This window comes from Camelus bactrianus, chromosome 5 (assembly GCF_048773025.1).
Source record: "Camelus bactrianus isolate YW-2024 breed Bactrian camel chromosome 5, ASM4877302v1, whole genome shotgun sequence".
Lineage (NCBI taxonomy): Eukaryota > Metazoa > Chordata > Mammalia > Artiodactyla > Camelidae > Camelus > Camelus bactrianus.
Window position 1 is genome coordinate 77,091,116 of NC_133543.1, and position 7,342 is coordinate 77,098,457.

General features: G+C 34.4%; 1 protein-coding gene across 1 annotated transcript in view; it reads right to left on the bottom strand.

Annotated features, from left to right (window-relative positions):
* Positions 1-7,330, bottom strand: part of CARF (calcium responsive transcription factor) — a 42,819-nt gene extending 35,489 nt beyond the window's left edge. The window contains 2 exon segments of the mRNA XM_074364158.1: positions 3,399-3,562; positions 6,902-7,330. The gene's annotated coding sequence lies outside the window, so the exon portion shown is untranslated.
* Between the last annotated feature and the right edge of the window lie 12 nt (positions 7,331-7,342).

Sequence of the window (7,342 nt, forward strand, 5' to 3'; positions counted from 1 at the left end):
AAATGTTAATAATAAGGAAAGCTATGTGCTAGGAGGGAGTGGTATGAAGTTAGGGGAAGGAATATGAAAGAAAGGAAGGAAGAAATCTTTGTACTACCTGCTCAACTTTCCTGTAAACCTAAAACTTTCTTAAAAAAAAAAAATCTTTAGTTAAAAAAAGAAGAAAGCAATCACACTGTCTTACAGACACTACTAAAGCCAATAACAAATCATAGTATATGAACTTCAAAATTAACCTCAAATTTTTGGTTAAGTTACCATACTTGGGACAATGTTGGAGATAGGGTGGACATGAAAACATACTATTTTTTCATCATCTTTTAAAATACAAGCTGAGAGGGTTATCAGTAAAATTGTATAAAATACTTGAAGACAGTGTTCTGTAGTCATATGGTATGGGTTTGAATTTCAGCTTTATACTTACTTGTCAAATTAGTTAACTACTTCAAGCTTTAGTTTTCTCCTCTGCAAACTGGCCATGATGCTGCATCTACCTCATACAGTGGTTATAAAGGTCAAATAAAGTAATGTATGCAAAAGGCTCGGTGCAGTTCCTAGTACAAGTCAGTGCTCAATAAATTATTTTTACTACCTATAATAATGCAAACTAAGGTAAAAATTTCACCTATTTATAAATAAATCCTTTGGTTCTTAAGAGCAAAAAACACCAGTCATTTCACTGATGTAATCAAAACTTACCTGGGCTTAGTATAAAGCTTCTAAATATACCATCTTTGAAAAAAATGAAAAATTGTAAAAAAAATTTACATTTTAGATGACTAAGGCTCTATTTTAGTATTACTGTCTGGTTTAAAAATTCACACATCTGATAAATATAGTAGAGAAAGAACAAGGGCTCAGCCTAGATTTGATGAAAATCCCCAAATTATTAACTTCTCTAAACTTAAATTCCCAGTTCTTTAAAGATCCCATTCAGTTCTAAGATTTTATGTTTCTAATAGTTGATTATTCTGATGACTTTAAAAATTCATTTAACTATTGTTTATTGACTAACTTCTAATGTAGACTGAGTATAAAAATTTTAAAAAACCTCTATTCAAAGAGAAAACTTTTACAAAGTTAGATCCAACTGAAAATAAAATCCTACTGAGGGACTTACTAAAACTGAAATAATTGTTGTCAAGAATACAATTTAAACTGGGAGTTCAAGATTTGTAGATACCAACTGCTATATATAAAATAAACAAATTTCTTCTGTATAGCACAGGGAACCATATTCAATATCTTGTAGAAACCTATAATGAAAAAGAATATGAAAACAAATATATGCATGTATATGTATGACTGAAGCATTATGCTGTACACCAGAAATTGATACATTGTAAACTGACTATACTTCAACAAATTTAAAAAAAGAATACAATTTAATTTTTTATAGTAAAATATATTGAAATGCTATCTAAACATGATGATATTAAGATTACAAATATTTTTGAGACTTTTAAATTTTTTTAATATACCAATTTTTTAAATTGAAGTATATATAGTCAGCTACAATGTGTCCATTTCTGGTGTACAGCATAATGCCTAATTTTTTTTTTTAAATATAAGCACTATTATGATGAAAGATATGAAGATTATAAATGTATTATTTATCATAGCTACAAAATAATGTTTACTGAGTGCTTATTATACTTAATAATTACTAACTAGAATTATTAACATTCTGCTATTCTAGGACCTATTATCAATATTTTACAGAAAAGGAAACAGGCTCACTGCTCAAGGTTATAAGGTTATCATTCATTTATTGAGCACTTACCATAGTAAAGCACTATGCTCAGTGTTTTATATATGTCACTTTACTTAATCCATTTAATATAACAAACCTGTACTTCAGTTACTTGCTCCAATTTACATATAAGGAAATAAGACTCAGGCAATTAAGTAACTTTCCAAAGATGACAAATATACTAAGTGGCTGAGCAAGAACATCCCAAAACTCACTCTTTACTATTACAATAGGAACTCTTTCAAGGTAACAAAGCTCCCTCCTTCCTTCATTAGTCATGGCTTTTAAGTTTTGTTTTGTTTGTCTTTTTGTTTTTGGATAGCTTAACAAATTAAAGATGCTAAAAGAAATTCTTTGTTCATTTTTGTTCTCTACTTTTCCAGGTTGAGATTTATTACAGGCAGTCCCTAACACAGAAAAGCACACCTGCAAGCAATCTAAAGATCCCTGACCCCATGAAAAAGCTGGAGTTCTAACTACGCAGAATTGCAGCCACTGAGAAAACATTCTGTAGACAGATCCAAAAGGGATCTTGGGATGGAGAGGTAAAAAGTGAAAACAGCTTAGGGGAAAAAATTATGAAAACTTGCTCTCAGTTTCCTAACAGGTGCCCTGATTCCATTACAAATTACCGCTACTGATCTAATTTTTTTTCGTTTTACTTACTTTCTCTTTTCCTGTCTGAAACTTTATCGATGAAATTTTCATTGCCGTTAATAAGCATTTTCTCTTAAAAAGAAAAAAAAACTCTCAAGAGACTGTCAGTCATTAACAAATCTGTGTTTATATAAATTTATATAAGGATAGCTTTTTTCCTTTAAGATGAGTTAAAAAGAGCTACTTTGAGAAGTTTAAATTTGGAGGTGAGAAAGCAAGTACACTTGAGGCTCAGAGTACTCAAAAGGGATTCAGTAGGCCTGAGCTTAGATGCTGCAGTGAAGAGGGAGGGCAGGAGGAATGCCCTGGGGAAGTGCACTAGCGATAGGGTTGGGTGATAACACAGGAAGACTGCTGCACATAAACCACTCATTTCAGAGCTTTGCCCATACTGGGATTTTGCCAATGGAAGAAAGATAACTTCTTTTCCTACTACTTTCTGGGAACACAAAACTCAAATTTTTCCTTTCAGTATGCAGTATGTCTATACTACGGGATAAACAAGGTTTTTTGTGGTTACTATATGGAAAAGTGGGTTTCAACATCTGTTGACCAAAGTGATGTTGAACTGGAGATTAAAAGTACATTTTTAAGTTACAGACATCCTTTACAAAAAATAATTTGAATGAAGTGAAAAGTATTACTCCTTCCTCCCCTAATTCTTTCATCAACCTGCATTATACTCCTCAATCCTGCTAACTGTAGGGTGACTTAAAATACCCAATTTTCCCATCTAACCTCAATGTCAGCACATGCTCCAAATTATTACCCCTAACTTTCAATTAACTATGTCAAAGTAAAATTTTAAAGAATGAAGATACTAAAATCAAATAGCTAGGTATAAAATGTTCTTTTCCAACTGGTAACCATAAACAGAACAAAGTACCTACATACAAAGCGTATTTTGACATTTTCATTACTATGTAGTAGATAATATTAACTTTTATACAGCTAATTACCTTCAATTAGTTAAAAATACAATTATTACCTTTAGGCAGCAGCTCCAGTTTAAATTCAGGCCTCAAGCATTCTATTATCCCCAGAAATGCACTCTTTTCCATTGAAGTTCTTCCTTTTTGGTGCACTGAATTATGATAGCTGTGCTTCATTTATGTGAAAACTGTAATTATGTCTTCACAGCAGCATTTTTTTCTGTAATGAGAATGCATTCAATGTATATTTATTTTTCTACACATAAAGAAAGCTACTAGACTTTGTTATGCAGATTTTACCATGTTAAACAGCCATTACCAGCCTGGTATAGTTGAACCACCAATTGACACAGTTAAAGTAAACTAAAGACTATTTCTGGAAGACTAAGTGTGTCCAGGGGTTACTTAACTTCTCTGTGTTGGTTTCCTTACCTAAAATTAGGGATCTGGACTAAGGCTTTGTTTCAACTTCCACATTCTATAATTATTACAGAAACAAAGAACTCCACAGTAAATTGCATTTGTCTCCACAACGAAAATATTTCCTAATTGGAGATATTTCAGAGCCACAGAAGTTTGTGGTAAGGGCCCCCCTCCCCACACTCCACTTACAAAATCCTGGAATTTGATAAGTATATGTCTTAAGTACGTAGTATTGGGATTGGACAAAGAGAACAGAAAGAAAAGAGAAAGTATTAAATATGTCATCTAGAGAGTTAATGATGACTGGACTTCATAACATACACTAAGACAAATTTTGTTGGCAAACTGCTTTCTAGAATGTTTTACATCACACTTTAAAAAGTGGATTTTACCTTATATCAAAAGCAAAGATTAGGAAGAAACTGTTAAATTAAAAGTTTGATGTTCTAATTTATAGGGAAAAGGGGCAGAGGGGAAGACATTATTCAGACTGTAGTTACTCAAAGCTTCTGTGGACCATACTGGGGCTACTGCTGTTTTGATTTTGTTCAACAGCAAATCTATATGTTCAAAACATTAGAGGTAATTCTCAGCTATAATTTCTTTTAAAATTACCTTAATATTTGATTATTTTGTTGAGTTTTCCCTATAGACTTTTGTATGGTAAAATTTTTCCATTAAAACCAATAATTTAAGAGTAAATCCCCAAATAGGATAATTGAAGGATGAAAACTTTTGAAGTTTAGAATATCTCTTAATTCTAGGTACCTTGATTAGTGTCTCAAGATTTAAAGGATATTGAAATCTTATATTTAAAATCAGTGTCTGACCTTATTAATTACATTTAAAAATACTGCTCAAAAGTACTTTAGAAAATAAAATTTCCCTCACCTTTTAGGATGAACAATACAATGCTCCTTTTATGATGTATACAAAATTGCTATGAATCAGCGGTGTCAAAAATTAAATCAAGACTCCTAGTTCACAAATATGTTGTAGAATAATTTATTTTTTAAAAGATGGGTTTAAGAAAGTATAGTGTGTTAAATCAGCATCAAAATGTTAAATGTATGCAAATACATGTAAACAACAAACAATCTACTTTAACTTTTCCTTTTTCAGTGAAAAAACTTTAAGGCCAGTGTTCACAATACCTCTTTTCTCTAAGGTTTGCCCTCTCTATAAACTTCCCTGTAATCTTGGTTTCTACCCATTTCTTACCCTGCACATACATACCTCTTTTTATCTTTTTGCTCTTTGAGGGATTTACAAATTATTTCATCTAATCCTCACAATGACTCTGAAGTAGATCTTATTATCTCTACTTATAGATAAGAAAATCAAAGCTGCCAAATAACTTAAGATCACAAAACATTAGAGTTCAGATTCAAAACTAAGTAGGAAAAAGTCACCAAAAGCCAATTAGGACTCCAAAGCTCATGTATAGTCTTTATATCATACCACACCATGTCATCATATACAGAAAAAAATAAACCTATATTAAAGAGAAACATATTTCCCATGCTGTGGTTCTCTGGATAACAATGTGTCTTCATAAGGACCAAAGTAAACGAAATCATGTAGGAAATCATTAGAACCAAAAGCTTGAAGTTAATGTTCTAAGTAAAGAAACACAGGCAAAGTAAAAGCACTAACTATTGTAGGTATCACATGGAGGGAATACCAAACACAACACATAAGCCACGTTGGGAAAAAAAGCCATCATAGTAGAAGTCCAGGTTATCTTGGAACACTTGTTAACTAAGTTTCCCTTAACAAAAGGTCTCAAATGAAAAACGTATTTCAGTGAATTCAACACTTCTGCTTTGCAAACTGAAGTTTATCTTATTAAACACATATTTAGGTTCTGTATTTTACTGATCATATTTTTCCATTCAAATTAGGATCAACCTGTATTATCAGGTATAATATTTTCTTATTTTAATAATTTCAAATTAATAACAATAATGAATTAATCTATTAACAACACATTTAAAAATATATTTCACCAATGATGTATTATCAATTAAACATTATCTGAAAAAGAACCTATTACATTTATTCCAGGTTCTATGAATTTTCATTCAGACCTTACTGCTGTAACTCAAAAATCACTTATTATTAAAGGTGAATGATGTCTGAAACTGTCAAATTTCTTTCACTTTTACCAAATTCAAAAAATGTGGATTAAATAGCAAGTCTTCAATGAACACAGTTTCAAGTTCAGGTGGTCTAGCTAATGCATACAATTCTCACAGTTACAATGAATCACATGGTTAAACGACCACTGTTGCTATTGGCAAGCCCAGTTCTTTTCTAGGCACTGAGCACAGAGGTTTTCTCATTTTATTCGTCTAACCATGAGACTTGTCTTTCCTACTTGTTCATGTTGGCAAAGCTTCTAGTTAAACTGACACGCAAAGGAAAACTATGGTAATAATAGTTGGCGTTTACTATGTGGTACTTAACCTCACAGTTGACCAAGGTGTGGCACAGAGAAGTTAAAAAATAAGTAGCTAAGGCAGAATTCAAACCCAGGCATTAGGGTTCTACCGCCCGCATTCTAATGTGAGTAAACTGAAAAAAATGTATTAATTTCATTGTCATTGCTCTCTAACAACAGATTATTTCTAGCTTACAACTGTTTAAATCCTTTCTGATAGTCTATGGCTGATTCAAATATCAGGTGTCTACTTAATCGTAGTACATCTTTTAGCACCGTAACAAAGGAAAGCTTTAGTTATCTTCACCTGCACACATACCGCTTTGCCCACAAATTTTGCAATCCAGTTGTGCCTGACTCTAAACTGCTGTTTTTTGAGGTCCCCCTCTTGGAGTATTTCTGATGAACTCCTTAAAAAGCGACTATGAGATATGGATAATATCTCTCCATCCATCCTCCCTCAGAAAAACTAAGTTCCACTAGAATTCTCAAGACTATTTGAGAATAAGACATAGGCCTTTGGGTAAGTTTAAGACCAAAAAACAAAAACAAAAACAAAAAACTCAAAAAGCGTAGGAGGTGGGAGGATGCCTTTCTCTTTCTTAAAAAAAAAAAAAAAATACAAAGGCGCTCATAAAGAGAAAAAAAGAACCCTAAAAAGCGGGGCCAGAGGCTGCGCATAGGACCACACACCCGGCACAGCCGCCCGGGGGTCCGAATCCTCCTCGGCGGTGGCGCGTCCTTGGGCTGAGCAACCCTCAAGACCCTAACCTCCACCAACTCCAGCCTGTCTCCCCGGGGCCCGCAGACCCCCGTCCCGGGCGAGGGGCAGCAGGCCTTGTCCCGTGGGGCCCCGAAAAGGGCCCGAGGCGTGGAGCAGAAGGAGCCACCAGAGCCCGGCTGCGGCAGGGGGCGGGGGCGGGCGGTTGCTCAGGGACCAGGCGGGTCAGGAGGTGACGGGAGGAGGAGGCAGCAGCAAGAAAGGGGGGTTGGGAGGTAGCGTCCGATCTGTCGGCGCAGACAGCTCTGCCAAACCTCCGACTCCCCCAGTCCTGCCGCCGCCGAGCGCCCTACAGGGCGAGGAGGGAAGTCCACAAAGTGCTGGAGCAGAGGGGAGAAAATTCAAAACGAGTC